General features: G+C 38.4%; 2 protein-coding genes across 3 annotated transcripts in view; both read right to left on the reverse strand.

Annotated features, from left to right (window-relative positions):
• Positions 1–16,470, reverse strand: part of LOC118425616 (E3 ubiquitin-protein ligase Midline-1-like) — an 83,267-nt gene that overhangs the window by 14,235 nt on the left and 52,562 nt on the right. The gene's annotated exons all lie outside the window — the stretch shown is intronic.
• The window catches only part of LOC118425614, an 11,974-nt gene continuing 8,277 nt past the window's right edge, over positions 12,774–16,470 (reverse strand). Inside the window, exons 11-14 of one of the 2 annotated variants that reach the window (XM_035834572.1) lie at positions 16,310–16,405; positions 15,499–15,651; positions 14,776–14,930; positions 12,774–13,672 (exon numbers count right to left, since the gene is read on the reverse strand). The gene's annotated coding sequence lies outside the window, so the exon portion shown is untranslated. The remainder of the gene's footprint in view (positions 13,673–14,775; positions 14,931–15,498; positions 15,652–16,309; positions 16,406–16,470) is intronic. The other variant, XM_035834573.1, reaches the window with a different exon arrangement.

Here is a 16,470-nt window from a genome sequence, read left to right on the forward strand (position 1 = left end):
CTAACCTCTGCTTGGAGAGTAGAGGCGCACGCTGTCGCGCTAAATCTAGGACCACACGACGGAATTGCTTGTGTGTTTGTTTCTTTGTTGTTTTTTTTTTAATCATAGTTTATTCATGAAAGCTCAAATCGGCCTGCAGGCCTGCAAGTTCACGGGAATATTCAACTTGCCCCTGTTAGCCTTTACTAAGGTGTCGTTTGCATATATCATATCTGTGCTACAACACACAGATATACAAATAAAATCTTTATTGACACGACAAAAGTACAGCGACTTTCGTAAGGTCTACATATATAACACTACTCACAGTACAGCTAAACACACATATATGGATATCTATAGGTATGGATACATTAACATAAAGGGTCTAGCATGTCATTTACATTATTGGTTCTACGGTATTAACAATTGTGGATATATTTACCTACTTTTACACAGTGAGATTTATCGCCTCCCAATATGTAGTTAAATTTATCTATCGAACAGAGAGTAGCAAAGTCTTTAGAGCAAGCGGAAAGTAATGTGAACAGCTCTGTGCGTTTATCATCATATCGAGAACAATCCTATGTGATGCGGCGTCACATATATCTGTGCTACAAAACACAGACATATGCGCGTGGTGAAGCACATATATATCTGTTTTGCACGCAGATATATGTGTGACGGGTGCAGTACATATATGTCTGCCACAGGACACAGATATATATGTGCTTCCGCACACACATATGTCTGCGTGCAAAACAGATATATATGTGTAATTCACCACACATATATGTGTGCCGTTGAAAACAGATATATATGTGCTCCACAAAGCACATATGTCTGTCTTCGACGGCATACAGATATGTGCGTGGTGAATCATATATATATATCTCTTTGACGGCACACATAGTGTGTATAGAGTCAGATATATTATCTGTTCTTTCCAGCACACATATATTGTTGGAGAGTCATATAAATATCTTTTATTTTTGGAACATGTGTATGTGATTTACACATATATATCTGATAATATACTACCACCAATCTGTTTTTGCTCTGGCACGCCCATCCATTTCAGCCGATTGGGAGTAGCACTACTCTCCAAGCAGAGGTTAGGCTACGACTGTTTTTTTAACGTTTTTAAGTCGTTTTTTATCGGGTTTTCTATTTTGTATTGTATCTTGTATTGTTACGCTAAAAACAGCCTGAGCCTAACCTCTGTTTGGAGAGTAGAGACGCACGCGGTCGCGCTAAATCTTGGACCCACGGGGGAATTGTTTGTGCGTTTGTTTGTTCATTTGTTTGTTTGAACCATTGTTTATTCATGAAGTTCAAATTGGCATGCCGGCCTGCAAGTTCGCGGAAATATTTGATTCGCTCCTGCTAGCCTTTACTAGGCTTTACTAGGTATCGTTCGCATATATCTGTGCTACATTACACAGACATATGTGCGTGGTGAAGCACATATATATCTGTTTTGCACGCAGATATATGTGTGACTGGTGCAGCACATATATGTCTGCCACAGGACACAGATATATATGTGCTTCAGCACACACACATGTCTGCGAGCAAAACGGATATATATATGTGATTCACCACACATATATGTGTGCCGTTGAAAACAGATATATATGTGCTCCACTAAGCACATATATGTGTGTGGTGAATCGCATTTATATCTGTCTTTGACGGCACACATATGTGTGTATATAGTCACATATATATATATATGTTCCTTGCAGCACGCATATATGTGTGGAAAGTCATATATATATTTGTTATTTTTGGAACATGTATATATGATTTACACATATATATCTGATAATATACTACCACCAATCTTTTTTTTAATGCTCTGGCTCGCCCATCCATTTTAGCCGATTGGGAGTCGTACTACTCTCCAAGCAGAGGTTAGGCTACGGCTGTTTTTTTAACGTTTTTTGGTCATTATTTATCGGACTATATATTTTGTATTGTATCTTGTATTGTTAGGGTTTGACAACAAGATACAATACAAAATAGAAAAACCGATAAAAACTATTTTTAAAAAAGCTAAAAAAAACGTCGGAGCCTAACCTTGGGGGAATTGTTTGTGTGTTTGTTTGTTTGTTTGTTTGTTAGTTTGTTTGTTTGAACCATTGTTTATTCATGAAAGCTCACATCGGCTTGCAGGCCTGCAAGTTCGCGGGAATATTCAACTCGCTCCTGCTAGCCTTTACTAGGGCTCCCCGGATTGGTGATCGGTAGTCTAGTAGTAAAATTTAAACTATAATAAAATATAGTCAATAGTACGCTAGAGGAGTCGGCCGGCAAGAGGATTTATATCCTCACGTCATTTTTTAAAAGATATTCAATTCTACATGTCTGGAGCTGAAGAACAAAAACAGGTGGCTAGCTAAAGCAGTTGTGGTCTAATATTCTCAAATCTTCGATTAACGTAATGGGAAAATTTTAAATCAAAATCCGATCCTGTGGCAACATCCGTTTTTCGCCTCAGCCTGGCCTTCAGTTACGTGGTGACCTCTTATGACCTCCTCTGTTTGGCCAAACTGCTAGTAATATTTATCGTTTACATATATCTGTGCTGCAACACACAGATATATGTGATGCGGCGTCACATATATCTGTGCTACAAAACATAGACATATGTGCGTGGTGGTGCACATATATATATGTTTTGCACGCAGACATATGTGTGAATGGTGCAGCACATATATGTCTGCCACAGGACACAGATATATATGTGCTTCCGCACACACACATGTCTGCGTGCAGAACAGATATATATGTGTAATTCACCACACATATATGTGTGCCGTTGAAAACAGATATATATGTGCTCCACTAAGCACATATGTCTGTCTTCGACGGCACACATATATGTGTGTGGTGAATCAGATATATATCTGTCTTTGACGGCACACATATGTGTGTATAGAGTCACATATATATCTGTTTTTTTGCAGCACACATTTATGTTTGGAAAATCATATATATATCTATCTGTTATTTTTGGAACATGTTTATGTGATTTCAAATATATATCTGATAATATACTACCACCGATCTGTTTTTTAATGGTCTGGCTCGCCCATCCATTATAGCCGATTGCGAGTCGCACTACTCTCCAAGCAGAGGTTAGGCTCCGCTGTTTTTTTAACGCTTTTCAGTCGTTTTTTATCGGACTCTCTATTTTGTATTGTATCTTGTATTGTTAGGGTTTGACAACACAAGATACAATACAAAATAGAAAGCCCGATTAAAACTATTTAAAAAAAAGCTAAAAAAAACATCCGGAGCATAACCTCTGCTTGGAGAGTAGAAACGCACGCGGTCGCGCTAAATCTAGGACCACACGGGGGAATTGCTTGTTTTTTGTTTGTTTCTTTGAATCATTGTTTATTCACGAAAGCGCTCAAATCGGCCTGCAGGCCTGCAAGTTCACGGGAATATTCAACTTGCTCCTGCTAGCCTTTACTAAGCTGTCGTTTCCATATATTATATCTGTGCTACAACACACAGATATATGTGATGCGGCGTCACATATATCTGTGCTACAAAACATAGACATATGTGCTTGGTGAAGCACATATATATCTGTTTTGAACGCAGATATATGTGTGACTGGTGCAGCACATATATGTCTGCCACAGGACACAGATATATATGTGCTTCCGCACACACATATGTCTGCGTGCAAAACGGATATATGTGTGTAATTCACCACACATATATGTGTGCCGTTGAAAACAGATATATATGTGCTCCACTAAGCACATATGTCTGTCTTCGACGGCAAACATATATGTGTGTGGTGAATCACATATATATCTGTCTTTGACGGCACACATATGTGTGTATAGAGTCACATATATATATGTTCTTTACAGCACATATATATGTATGGAAAATCATATATATATCTGTTATTTTCGGGACATGTAAATGTGAATTACACATAGCTCTTCCCGACGATACTACCACCAATCTGTTTTTTAATGCTCTTGCTAATGATCCATTTCAGCCGACTGGGAGTCGCACTACTCTCCAAGCAGAGGTTAGGCTCTGGCTGTTTTTTTTAAACGTTTTTGGTCGTTTTTTATCGGGCTTTCTATTGTGTATTGTATCTTTTATTGTTAGGGTTTGACAACACAAGATAAAATATACAAAATAGAAAGCCCGATAAAAACGATTAAGAAAACGGGTTTCCATGCTCTAGTCACAAGACAAAAGAGTTGTGTATATAAAATGAAACAATAAGCCTTTAGAAAAAATTGGCCGTATTTTTAGAAAAAAAATGCCTGGATTTAAAATATTGAATTGGTCTCTTTCTATCAAAAGACATAAAATGGGATTTGTTGAGCAAAGAAAAAAACACTTTGTCATAACTGGGGTTCGAACTCACACCTGCGGAAACTGACTGCGTGTTGAACGCATGCAGAACTTTATCATTAGACCGCTCGGCCATCGTGTAACAGTTGCGCAACTGAGGTTTAGAAGGGTCCTAAGAAGGCTACGTTAACTTGACCTACTAAACGATCCATGGAACAAACCGCCTCTATCAAGATTCCTCACAGGAACTTGCGGCCCCTGGATCTAAAGAGTGAACACAGCTCTACGACTGAGCTACGCGAATCGGCCAGCCAGAGGAGATTCAATATCAAGTGTTGCCATTGACATGGGGATCAAAATACAGAATATGTGATGTGGAGTCATATATATGTTGCTCCAAACACAGATATATGTGTGATGTGGCGTCACATATATATGTGCTTCAAGCACAGATATATGTGTGATGTGGCGTCACATATATATGTGCCCAAAACACATATATATGTGTGATGTGGCGTCACATATATATGTGCCCCAAACACAGATATATATGTGATGCGGCGTCACATATATGTGTGCTCCAAACACAGATATATGTGTGATGCGGCGCCACATATATATGTGCTACAAACACATATATATGTGTGGTTCGGTGTCACACATGTATGTCACAGTAGAGATTGCGATTCAGAACAATCGCCGATTGTCCTAGGAGAGATCGCGATCGGAGTTTGTCCTGGCTAGGACAAACTGCGCATGCGATCGGGATCTGTCCCAGGACAATCTGCGATTCTGTTAGTACAGATTGCAATATCAATCGGGATCTGCCCTAGGACAAACTCCGATACAAACTCAAATGATGCTAAGTTAAAAGAAACAGCAATACTTTGATAAACCATGACTACTGAAGGATACCAGACTTGTGTCTGTACTGAATAGGTGTGGAATTGTAAGTAATATCTTGAAACTGTGATTGATATTTGGGCATCTGTTTGATGCCTTTACAGTTGTAATTGTTCTTCTTCAAAATTTGTGAAATGATTCAGTATATGTTTACTGACTACTGAAATTACTAAATCGTTGTGAAACTGTAATATCTTGACACCTTAAAATTTGCATTCTGACACATTGTTTGATCACCTTTTGTCATCTTTCACATATCATTGGATGTTTGCCACTACAGTACTTTATCAGAAATTATTTTATCAGAAAACATACTCGCATGTAATTTATCCGTTACAAATTACAAACTAATTCACCATAACAGTTAGTAATTCTGAATGCAGGTATGTTTAACACTGGTTGCAATGTTAGTTGTGCAGTGATTCATTACATTTTTATCTAATCAGAATTTCTCCTAGTAGAATTGGAGATTGTCCTACTTGAATCGCTGTAAACTTTTGTCTTATGACAGATCCCGATCGCAGTCTGTTTCCCTTATCTTCATCATTTGAGTTTGGATCAGAGTTTCTCCTAGGTCAGATCCCGATTGCAATCTGTACTAATAGAATCACCAATTGTCCTAGGACAGATCACAGTCGCAGTTTGTCCTAGCCAGGACAAACTGCTATCGCGATCTCTCCTAGGACAATCGGTGATTATTCTGAATTGCAATCTCTACTGTGACATATGTGACGCCGCATCACACATATATCTGTGTTTTGAGCACATATATATATATGAAGCCGCATCGCAAATATATTTGTGTTTTTAGCACATATATATGTTAAGCCACATCACACATATATCTGTGGCTGTAGCACATATATATGTGACGCTCACATCACACATATATCTGTGTTTGTAGCACAGACATATGTGACGCCGCATCACACATATATCTGTGTTTTGTAGCACAGATATATGTAAGCCGAAATAACTCCTCTGGACGGCCGAATCTTCTTCCGTGCTATTGACTATAGATCTATTTGCAATTTTCTTTTCACATTTCTTTAAAGAGGATGAGACGGAAAGCAGACCCTGCTTATCGAGGTCTTCTCCTCATGTACATGGACAAAATAAAGACACACTTACAGGACTACAAAACGCTAAATAACAAAGGCAAGAGATGATGATAACGACATGAAATAAAACAACAAGGAATCAAATACCAAAGTGACGTGTAGCTGGCATACAAACTTAGAAGTAATCAAATAAGGTTATAAATCAACTTAAACAACCTGTCTATTGAACACAAGACATAACTACATGAAAATAAACAAGGAATCAAACAACAGAGTGACATATGGCTGATAAACAAACTTAGAAATAATCAAATAAGGTTCAGCTAAAACGATCTGTCTGTTTGATTAACTTAAATACAACATCAAATAAATGACAGTTTTGAATGGTAGATAGTACTGGGTTTCCCCTGAGTAAGGTTGAACATAAAATATTTTCAGTGGTGTGTCTTGGGTCAAATGGTAAGATACCCTGCATGAACATAGTGGTTAAAGATGACAACATATCAAGTCTTGCATCATTGTATAGAGGACATTGTATAGAGGACAGTGCGAAAATAATGTATAGTTGATTCGTTAGGGTGGCCACATTTACACATAGGACTATTTGCACATTTATGTTGGAACAGGTGGAAATTCAACTGACCGAAGTTAAGTCTAAGTCTAGTGAGATGGATTGCTGGGTATCTGGGACCATGCGAGAAGTGAAGGTGGGTAGGAGGTCTATAGAAAAAAGACTCCAACTCATTTGCTATTTACCTTCGCCGGTTATACGTTGGGTAGCGTTTGTGTGTGTGTGTGTGTGCGTGTGTGTGTGTGCGCGCGTGTGCATGGATTATATTAATGTTTGGTTTGTGGGTAGGTCTTGATCAGACCTAAACACGATTAGATTTTGGCCCCTCCTAGCGACTTGTTACGGTACTGCAGCGGAACTTCCGAGTAGAATATCTCGAGTTCTGGACATGATTTTTGAGCGTTAGATAGCTCATCGGGTCGAGAAAAAGTGGTGTAGGTTTGGGCCTCCTAGTGGTTTGTTTTGGAAATGCAGGGACTGGTTTAATGTCAGACTTTAAAAGGGAATAACTCAAGAAATGTTTGACGGATCGTCATGTTTTTTTTTGGTATGTAGGTAGCTTACATGATGCTTCATATACTTCAATATCAATTATGGAAATCGGAATCTGATTTGTATATTCAATTAGGAAATTGTCTAAACGCGCTCTGTTCTACCATAGAACTATTGCAACATGTGACATCTGTAAATGAGGAAGAGAAGAATGTTGAAAGATAGATAATATGCAAATAAGGACATAATTTGCATTATTTGCATAAAATGCTATAATCCCATTGTGGTAAATAACAAGAATTTCTTACTTATGGCATTTGCAAGTGTACAGGTGAACATCATTGGACATAGATTATGCAGATGAGGACAACATTTGCATAAACTATCAGGAAATGCGATTAAAGCCTTCTTTCTGAACATAGATTGTGTATGTCTTTTACTTTGGTTGGAGGAGATGATCGGCTAATAGAAATTATGCAAATGAGGACCATATTCCCATGATTAATGACAAACAATTAATACACAAGTGTTAAAAAGGTTAAATCATTTTGGCGAAGACAGATACATATGTGATTCATCACACACATACGAGGGCGGTTCAAAAAGTAATGCCACTGGTTTTATAACAGGCTCATTTTTCTCTCCAATGAGTTGAAATTTGGCACAAATGTACAAGAATATTTCCTCTTCAGATTGAAATATCTCAATTTGGGGTTCAGATTTTATGAGCAACTGAGTTGATTTCAATGTGAACACACCCTTAAAAGCTTGTCAGGAGATCATTTCTTCTAGATCTAACCATTTTATAACTATTGTAGAAAGTTGAAATTTCATCTGTATGATAACAAATGTCTCTCTAGATTACATGCCAAATTTCATGTTTGAACTCTCAGTGATTCATCTTTTACAGCAACTAGTATAGAGCGAGTTGCTATGTTACAGGCAGTTTGATTGATAGCCAAATACGTGATTTGTTGAATAAAGGTTTTTGTAGACAGCTTTACTATTAGCCAAAAGATGCGAAACTTGGCACAATTATTAACTGTTTCAAGACGAAGAAGTTTGCTAAGTTTGATTTTTCTGAGTTGATAACAAAAGTCGGTTATGAAAACTTTAAGCAGCCAACCCCTAACTCACTGCTAAATACGACCCTGACGACCTCACTTCACCACAGTAACGAAAAAAGAATAACTGATTGGATTTAAAAGATGAAAATAGGCATGTGACTTACAGAGAAATGCAACTTGATATATGTGCAATTTTAGTTCCTTACAATAGCCACAAGTGATTCAGGGACATTATCAATTGCACGTTAATAGACCCTCTAATTTCTTCCGACGGGATAACATGGGTGTAGTCATCTTGAACTCAACTCAGTCATTCATGAAAACCTGAACAACAAATTGAGATATCTCAATCTAAAGAGGAAATATTCTTGTACATTTGTGCCAAATTTCAACTCATTGGAGAGAAAAATGAGCCTGTTATAAAACCAGTGGCATTACTTGTTGAACCGCCCTCGTATATATGTGTGCCTTCAAAAACCAATTTTACGGCAGACATATGGGCTTAGTGGAGCACATATATATCTGTTTTCTACGGCACACATGTATGTGTGGTGAATCATACATGTATATCCGTTTTCACGCCATATATATGTGTGTGCTGAAGCACATATATATCCGATTTGCACGCAGACATATGTGTGACTGATGCAGCACATATATGTCTGCCACAGGACACAGATATATATGTGCTTCCGCACACATATGTCTGCATGCAAAACGGATATATATGTGTAATTCACCACACATATATGTGTGCCGTTGAGAATAGATATATATGTGCTCCACTAACCACATATATCTGTCTTTGACGGCACACATTCGTGTGTATAGAGTCATATATATATATGTTCTTTACAGCACATATATATGTGTGGAAAATCATATGTATATCTTTTATTTTCTGGACATGTATATGTGATTTACACGTATATATCTGATAATATACTACCACCAATCTTTTTTTTTTGATGCTCTGGCTCGCCCATCCATTTCAGCCGATTGGGAGTCGCACTACTCTCCAAGCAGAGGTTAGGCTCCGGCTGTTTTTTTAACGTTTTTAAGTCGTTTTTTATCGGGCTTTCTATTGTGTACTGTATTTTGTATTGTTATGGTTTGACAACGCAAGACACAATACAAAATAGAAAGCCCCCGATAAAAACGACTAAAAAACGCTAAAAAAAACAGCCTGAGCCTAACCTCTGCTTGGAGAGTACAGAAGCACGCGGTCGCACTGAATCTAGGACCCACGGAGGAGTTCTTTGTTTGATTGTTTGAACCATTGTTTATTCATGAAAGCTCAAATCGGCCTGCAGGCCTGCAAGTTCGCGGGAATATTCAACTCGCCCCTGCTAGCCTTTACTAGGGCTCCCCGGATTGGTGATCGGTAGTCTAATAGTAGAAATTGGACAAATAGAGTCAATAGTACGCTAGAGGAGTCGGCCGGCAAGAGGATTTATATCCTCACGTCATTTTTTAAAAGATATTCAATTCTACATGTCAGGAGCTGAAGAAGAAAAACAGGTGGCTCGCTAAAGCAGTTGCGGTCTAAATAGAAAAACAACTCCTGTATTCTTAAATCTTTCATTAACGTAATGGGAAACTTTTAAATCAAAACCCAATCCTCTGGCAACATCCGTTTTTCGCCTCAGCCTGGCTTTCAGTTACGTGGTGACCTCTTATGACCTCCTCTGTTTGGCCAAACTGCTAGTAATATTTATCGTTTACATATATCTGAGCTACAGCACACAGATATATGTGATGCGGCGTCACATATATCTGTGCTACAAAAAACAGACATATGTGCGTGGTGAAGCACATATATATCTGTTTTGCACGCAGATATATGTGTGACTGGTGCAGCACATATATGTCTGACACAGGACACAGATATATATGTGCTTCCGCACACACATATGCGTGCAAAACGGATATATATGTGTCATTCACCACACATATATGTGTGCCGTTGAAAACAGATATATATGTGCTCCACTAAGAACATATGTCCGTCTTCGACGGCACACAGATATGTGTGTGGTGAATCACATCTGTCTTTGACGGCACACATTCATGTGTGTAGAGTCATATATGTATATCTGGTCTTTAAAGCACACACATATGTGTGGAAAGTCATATATATATATATATATATGTAATTTTCGGGACATGTAAATGGAAATTACACATATATATCTGATAATATACTACCACCAATCAGTTTTTAATGCTCTGGCTCGCCCATCCATTTCAGCCGATTGGGAGTCGCACTACTCTAAAGCAGAGGTAAGGCTCCGGCAGTTTTTTAAACGTTTTTTTTTCAAAACCTCTGCTTGCCTAACCTCTGCTTGGAGAGTACAGACGCTCGCGGTCGCGCTGAATCTATGACCCACTGGGGATTTGTTTGTGTGTTTGATTTTTAATTGATTATTCATGAAAGCTCACGTCAGCCTGCAGGCCTGCAAGTTCGCGGAGATATTCAACTCGCTCCTGCTAGCTTTTACTAGGCTCCCCGGATTGGTAAACGGTGGTCTAGTAGTAGAAATTGGACAACAGAAGATACAATACTAAATAGAAAGCCCGATAAAAACTTTTTTAAAAAAGCTAAAAAAAAAAACAGCCGGAGCCTAACCTCTGCTTGGAGAGTACAGACGCAGGCGGTCGTGTAAATCTAGGACCACACGGGGGAATTGTTTGTGTGTTTTTTTTTTCTTTCTTTGAAAGATTGTTTATTCATTAAAGCTCAAATCGGCCTGCAGGCCTGCAAGTTCACGGGAATATTCAACTTGCTCCTGCTAGCCTTTACTAAGGTGCCGTTTGCATATATTATATCTGCGCTACAACACAGATATATGTGATGCGGCGTCACATATATCTGTGCTACAAAACATAGACATATGTGCGTGGTGAAGCACATATATATCTGTTTTGCACGCAGATATATGTGTGACTGGCGCAGCACATATATGATCTGCCACAGGACACAGATATATATGTGCTTCACCACGCACATATGTCTGCGTGCAAAACAGATATATATGTGTAATTCACCACACATATATGTGTGCCGTTGAAAACAGACATATGTGCTCCACTAAGCACATATGTCTGTCTTCGACGGCACACATATATGTGTGTGGTGAATCACATATATATCTGTCTTTGACGGCACACATGTGTGTATAGTCACATATATATATATATTATAACGTTATATATCTGTTCTTTACAGCACACATATGTGTGGAAAGTCATATATATATGTTATTTTTGGAACATGTATATGTCATTTACACATTTATATCTGATAACAGACTCTTACTCGTCAGAAAGATCTTACATGTACTCCACTATACAAAATGTCTGCTGTAAAATCGGTTTCGACTGCACACATATGTGCGTGGTGAATCACATGTATCTCTGTTTTTCACGGCACACGTTTGTATGGAGTCATATATATTATATATGTATATATGGTTTGCATATAGTTTGCACAACAGACATATATGTCTGCCAAAGGAAACAGGTATATATGTGCTCCACCACACACATATATGATTTACAACAGATATGTGCATGTGTGCTCCACTAAGCAATTATATATCTGCCGTAAAATCCCTTTTCGACGGCACACAGACAAGCTTTATTGACACGACAAAAAGTACAGTCACTTTTGTATGGCCAATTATAAACACGTGTGTGGTGAATCACATTATGTATATCTGTTCTTTACAGCACACATTAACATCTGTGGAGAATCACATAATAATTATATATCTGTTGTTTGACGGAACATGTGTGTATTACACAGGCCACATATGTGCGCTGCCCTACAGCTGTTTATCCACTGTTAGTTCTCTGATGTATTTCAGCACGAGTCTCTATCCCAATATTATAACTAAGCCGAGACTCAGGGCACCCACATTTCTCCCCTCCGGGATTGGTCCTGGTGGATTTAATGGTGCTTTCACTGCAATGAATCTTTACCAAACCTATCTTTACCGTATGAAAGGAGAGTGCAGATAATTTTCTTGGAGGCTACCTCCTCACATCTGCTTGAAGGATTTCCTGATGGTACATTCAAGACATTTTGTCATGTATTCAAAATCCGTTTTTTTTTGTTAGATGGTGAAAAACTACACTCTTACTGTTGATATTTACCATGTATTTTAAGTATTACAATTACAAGGAAGTTGTTTTCCTATCACATATAAAGCTATTGCAATACAGCAATAGCCAGATTTTTTTTAATGTATGAAATCAACACCTTCTAAAGTAAGAATTCAATACAAACCTCAATGCCTGCCTTATACTGCTGACTATATAACTTTAGATATGATCAAGAATGGAGACTCAGACATTGTGTAAAGATCCAGGCTTTTACTGACAGCTCTTTGTATCTATAGCAACATGGTGTTCTAAATCAACTTCAAGCTGAGTATAGTAAAATGTTGTCTTGCTAACTATATGAATGCTATTACAAATACACAGGTGATAAAATGAATAACACTGGTATAGAAAAATCAATATCTGTTTGGTCAAATTAATATCTTCTCATGACAACATTATTTTTAGAAGATTCTAAAGACAACAAGATCCATTGTGGCATGTAGGTAGAGTTGCTATCTTCTATTCATTCAAACTCACGATCCTATTTATTGAAACTTAGTTTCTTTCAAATTGAAAGCTTCCAATGTCTTCATTTTACTGCATATGCACAAACTAGTCGAAGCAATCTTTTGAAGTAAGCGATTTTACATCAGATGTGTGCACAAAATAATTTGCATTACCTCTATTTAGTCACTAAACTTTTCACCAAGAACAGACATTTAACATGAACATATACATGAAATTTCAAACTGTACGTTTGGCATATGACAATTTTTTAAGGAGACATTTCTACTGTTAGTTTATTTTATTTCGAAGGTTTTTACAGTAGCCCTAGTGAAAAGAGATTACAAACAAGGCAGTCAAATATCCCAGCCTGTCTTTACCCATACTGTTTTGTGACGAGGTAAGAAGAGTCACCTGACACAAACACAAACGGATGGATTAAAATCTGCAATTTGAAGTCCTAAGGGAATTAGGTTACAAACTAGCTACAAATATTTCACAAATCCACTGGACCATTGTCGATTTTGGGGGCGACCCATACAGATCAAAGAGTCTGGGTTGGACATCTGGCTGGGGAGGAACTCCACTTCCTGGCACAGCGACTGGCGATCCTGCATCAGGCCATTATGTTTGGTCAGCAACTCCAGAACCTGAGATATATCAAGAGCACGTTCTACTTCATCATTGCATAGTTACAAAGGAGGAGGGGAAATGAGTACTACCCGGTACATACTTGTTTTATGTACAATGTGTAATGTGAACCCACATACATGTGTTATGTACAACAGTAATGTGAACCTACATGGGAAATTTGTGCTATATACAATGTGTAATGTGAACCTACATGGGAAATTCCTGTTGAGATCTAATTTGTTGGAGTTGTCCCTGCATGTGTCCCCATCACAGGTTCCTTGGTACTGCAGTTGACACCGATTTACGACTTTGTAGTGTGAATGTGAAGTACAATTTAACCATGGTCAGGATTGACCAACTGACTTACACTGTGTATAACATTTTTTTAGTATGATACATAAGAGATACATATTCCTTTCTTGGAGTACAGCTAGCCTGGGTACCATCCGGATAGTAGTTTGCTCCTATGTTTTTCATACACTAATTACAGTCGCTTCTCTGCTATTCTGTCTGGGAGCCTGAACATTTATGACACCTGGAATATTTGATTCTCGTCCAAATTTTGGCACTGATTGGTCTCTACTTCTGAAGCCAAGAACACAAGCTCTAGAGACTAGTCTAAAGAAACGGTTAACTGATCGTTATATAAGTGTTGGAATGCCTGTTCGAACAAGCCACCTAAACTCATTTCTTAATTCGCTCATTAACTGGTATCACCATCAAAAGATTTGAATTATACAGCTCTCCAGACAGTTAGAGGAAGCAAAAATAGGAGAGAACTACCTGGCTGGTATCCAGACTAGAATACAGCTGCAGCTGCATTTTTTCATTTACTTAAAAGATTTTCCAATACATGTATCATAATTCTGCTGTTGCATTGGGTTCCTAGCTGGTATGAGATATGCAGCTGAATTTTGGAAAAGACACTAACTTAGCCTAAGGCTTGTAAAAAGTCTGAACCCTGACTTTGACACAGAGTTATGCTGCAGTACCTACTAGATACTACAATTACTTTCTTTCTTTGATATTCATTTATTGACAATAATGTGGAACTGAAATAAACAAATCATGGCATTTAATTCAATGACAGAGCTATACAATGGTGTGTGTAACTTCTTACCTGTGCTTCGACCCGCAGCCTATGCTGTCCTGATGGTAGCATCTTGAAAGTGCCTTTCTCAGGTTCCACAGACACATTCTGTGGGCAGTCCTCAGTAAACATCCTGGCACCTGATACAGGGTTCCCCTCCTGGTCTTGCACCACAGCATGGACACCTGGAACGGTGATAAAGCTCAGTCTAGTAGTCAAACTCAGAGGGAAAACACAGGAGAAACACACACAGCAAGAGAGGAGATGTCTCCTGTGTGTATCTTCCCTATTTTCCCTAGTCAGAGGGTTCCTAATGCTTTGGAGGATACACATCTAAAAGGTTTCCTTATCGCCAATCAGAGATTCCCTTTTCACAAAAAATAAATTACAAATTGCTACTTCAGCCTAATCCATGGGGTAACCTTTATCCATTGTTTTTAATTAACTGGGTAGGTAGTGATATCAAGTCGACAGACAGTAGCTACAAGAATATTTTCAATATCAGACTGCAATATTTCTAATACAATGTATACATGTATTGCTGTTTGAAACCACTGTCCATCAATGAATCAATGAATCAATTATTAATAGACTAACTAACCAAGCAAGCAACCAACCAATTCCACTTTACAGGCTCTGATTTAAGTTTTTTACTTGTAAGTAGAAATAAGCATCTAGAAACAGCCAGGAAAACAATGGACTGTAAAAATCAACAATCAACAATTTTAGTTCTGACTACTGCAAAGTTCCCACCTGAGTTCCAGACAGCATGGCTTCCTGTTGTTGTTGCACACCCCGCCCACCTGCTTTGCCTCCCCGCACCTGTACCCAGCAAACCAAGGAACTCCTGCGGTCTGGCCTTAGCTTGGAGGGCATCACACTCCTATTTCCTGCCAATTTCTGACCCTGAGGGGCGACAATTATCACATTTATTCTCTTCTCAAATGCCATTTGCACAGCAGAGTGTATCAGCATATTGTTCATAAAAAAAAAACATACAATGTAAATTAGTGAACAAAGCTCAACTGTGTTTAGAGTTAACTGTCAACATTCTACCTCTGTAGAAATGCTTGACAGTAATGACTACACTGTCATTGTCAAGTTAGAATGTTGACAGTTAACTCTAAACACAGTTCAGCTTTATTCACTAATTTATGTTGTATTTTGTACAGCTGCTGGATGTAGCCATCCTGAGTGGTTGGTCAAAAGTGGCACCAGCTCCTCTGCAGAGGGCACGTCATGACCTGTCCCCCAGGTGCCTGATGAGAGAAGCTGGGACGAAGTGAGGGTCCCAAAACTTCCCAGGGGAAGATGGGAAGAGGGGTTGTCTTGATGGTGAACTTCTTCCAGGAAACGTCAAGAGAAGACATACAGATTTGGTGACTGAAGGGTAATGTCAAAATGTCAAGATTTGGGAAGGCATACAAGCAACTTGTGCTTTTATAGTCAGTCCTGTCACAAGTATTAGCTAGGATGTTAAAATTAATAATTAACTAGTAAACGATTTTAGAAAAGTAAAGCCATTGCAAGTGAGGCACTGCTAAAAAGCTCTCTGAAGACTTACTAGGGCTCTGGAACCTGCTACACTTCTCAATGAGCTTCCATAGGGTAGAATGTAGAATGTTTCGCAGTCAGTCGACTGGACAGGAGTACACTAAAACTATATGAGAATAGACACATTTAACACATATTGACTCTGAATGTTGTTATTGATTGAGGATATCT

This window comes from Branchiostoma floridae, chromosome 11 (genome assembly GCF_000003815.2).
Source record: "Branchiostoma floridae strain S238N-H82 chromosome 11, Bfl_VNyyK, whole genome shotgun sequence".
Lineage (NCBI taxonomy): Eukaryota > Metazoa > Chordata > Leptocardii > Amphioxiformes > Branchiostomatidae > Branchiostoma > Branchiostoma floridae.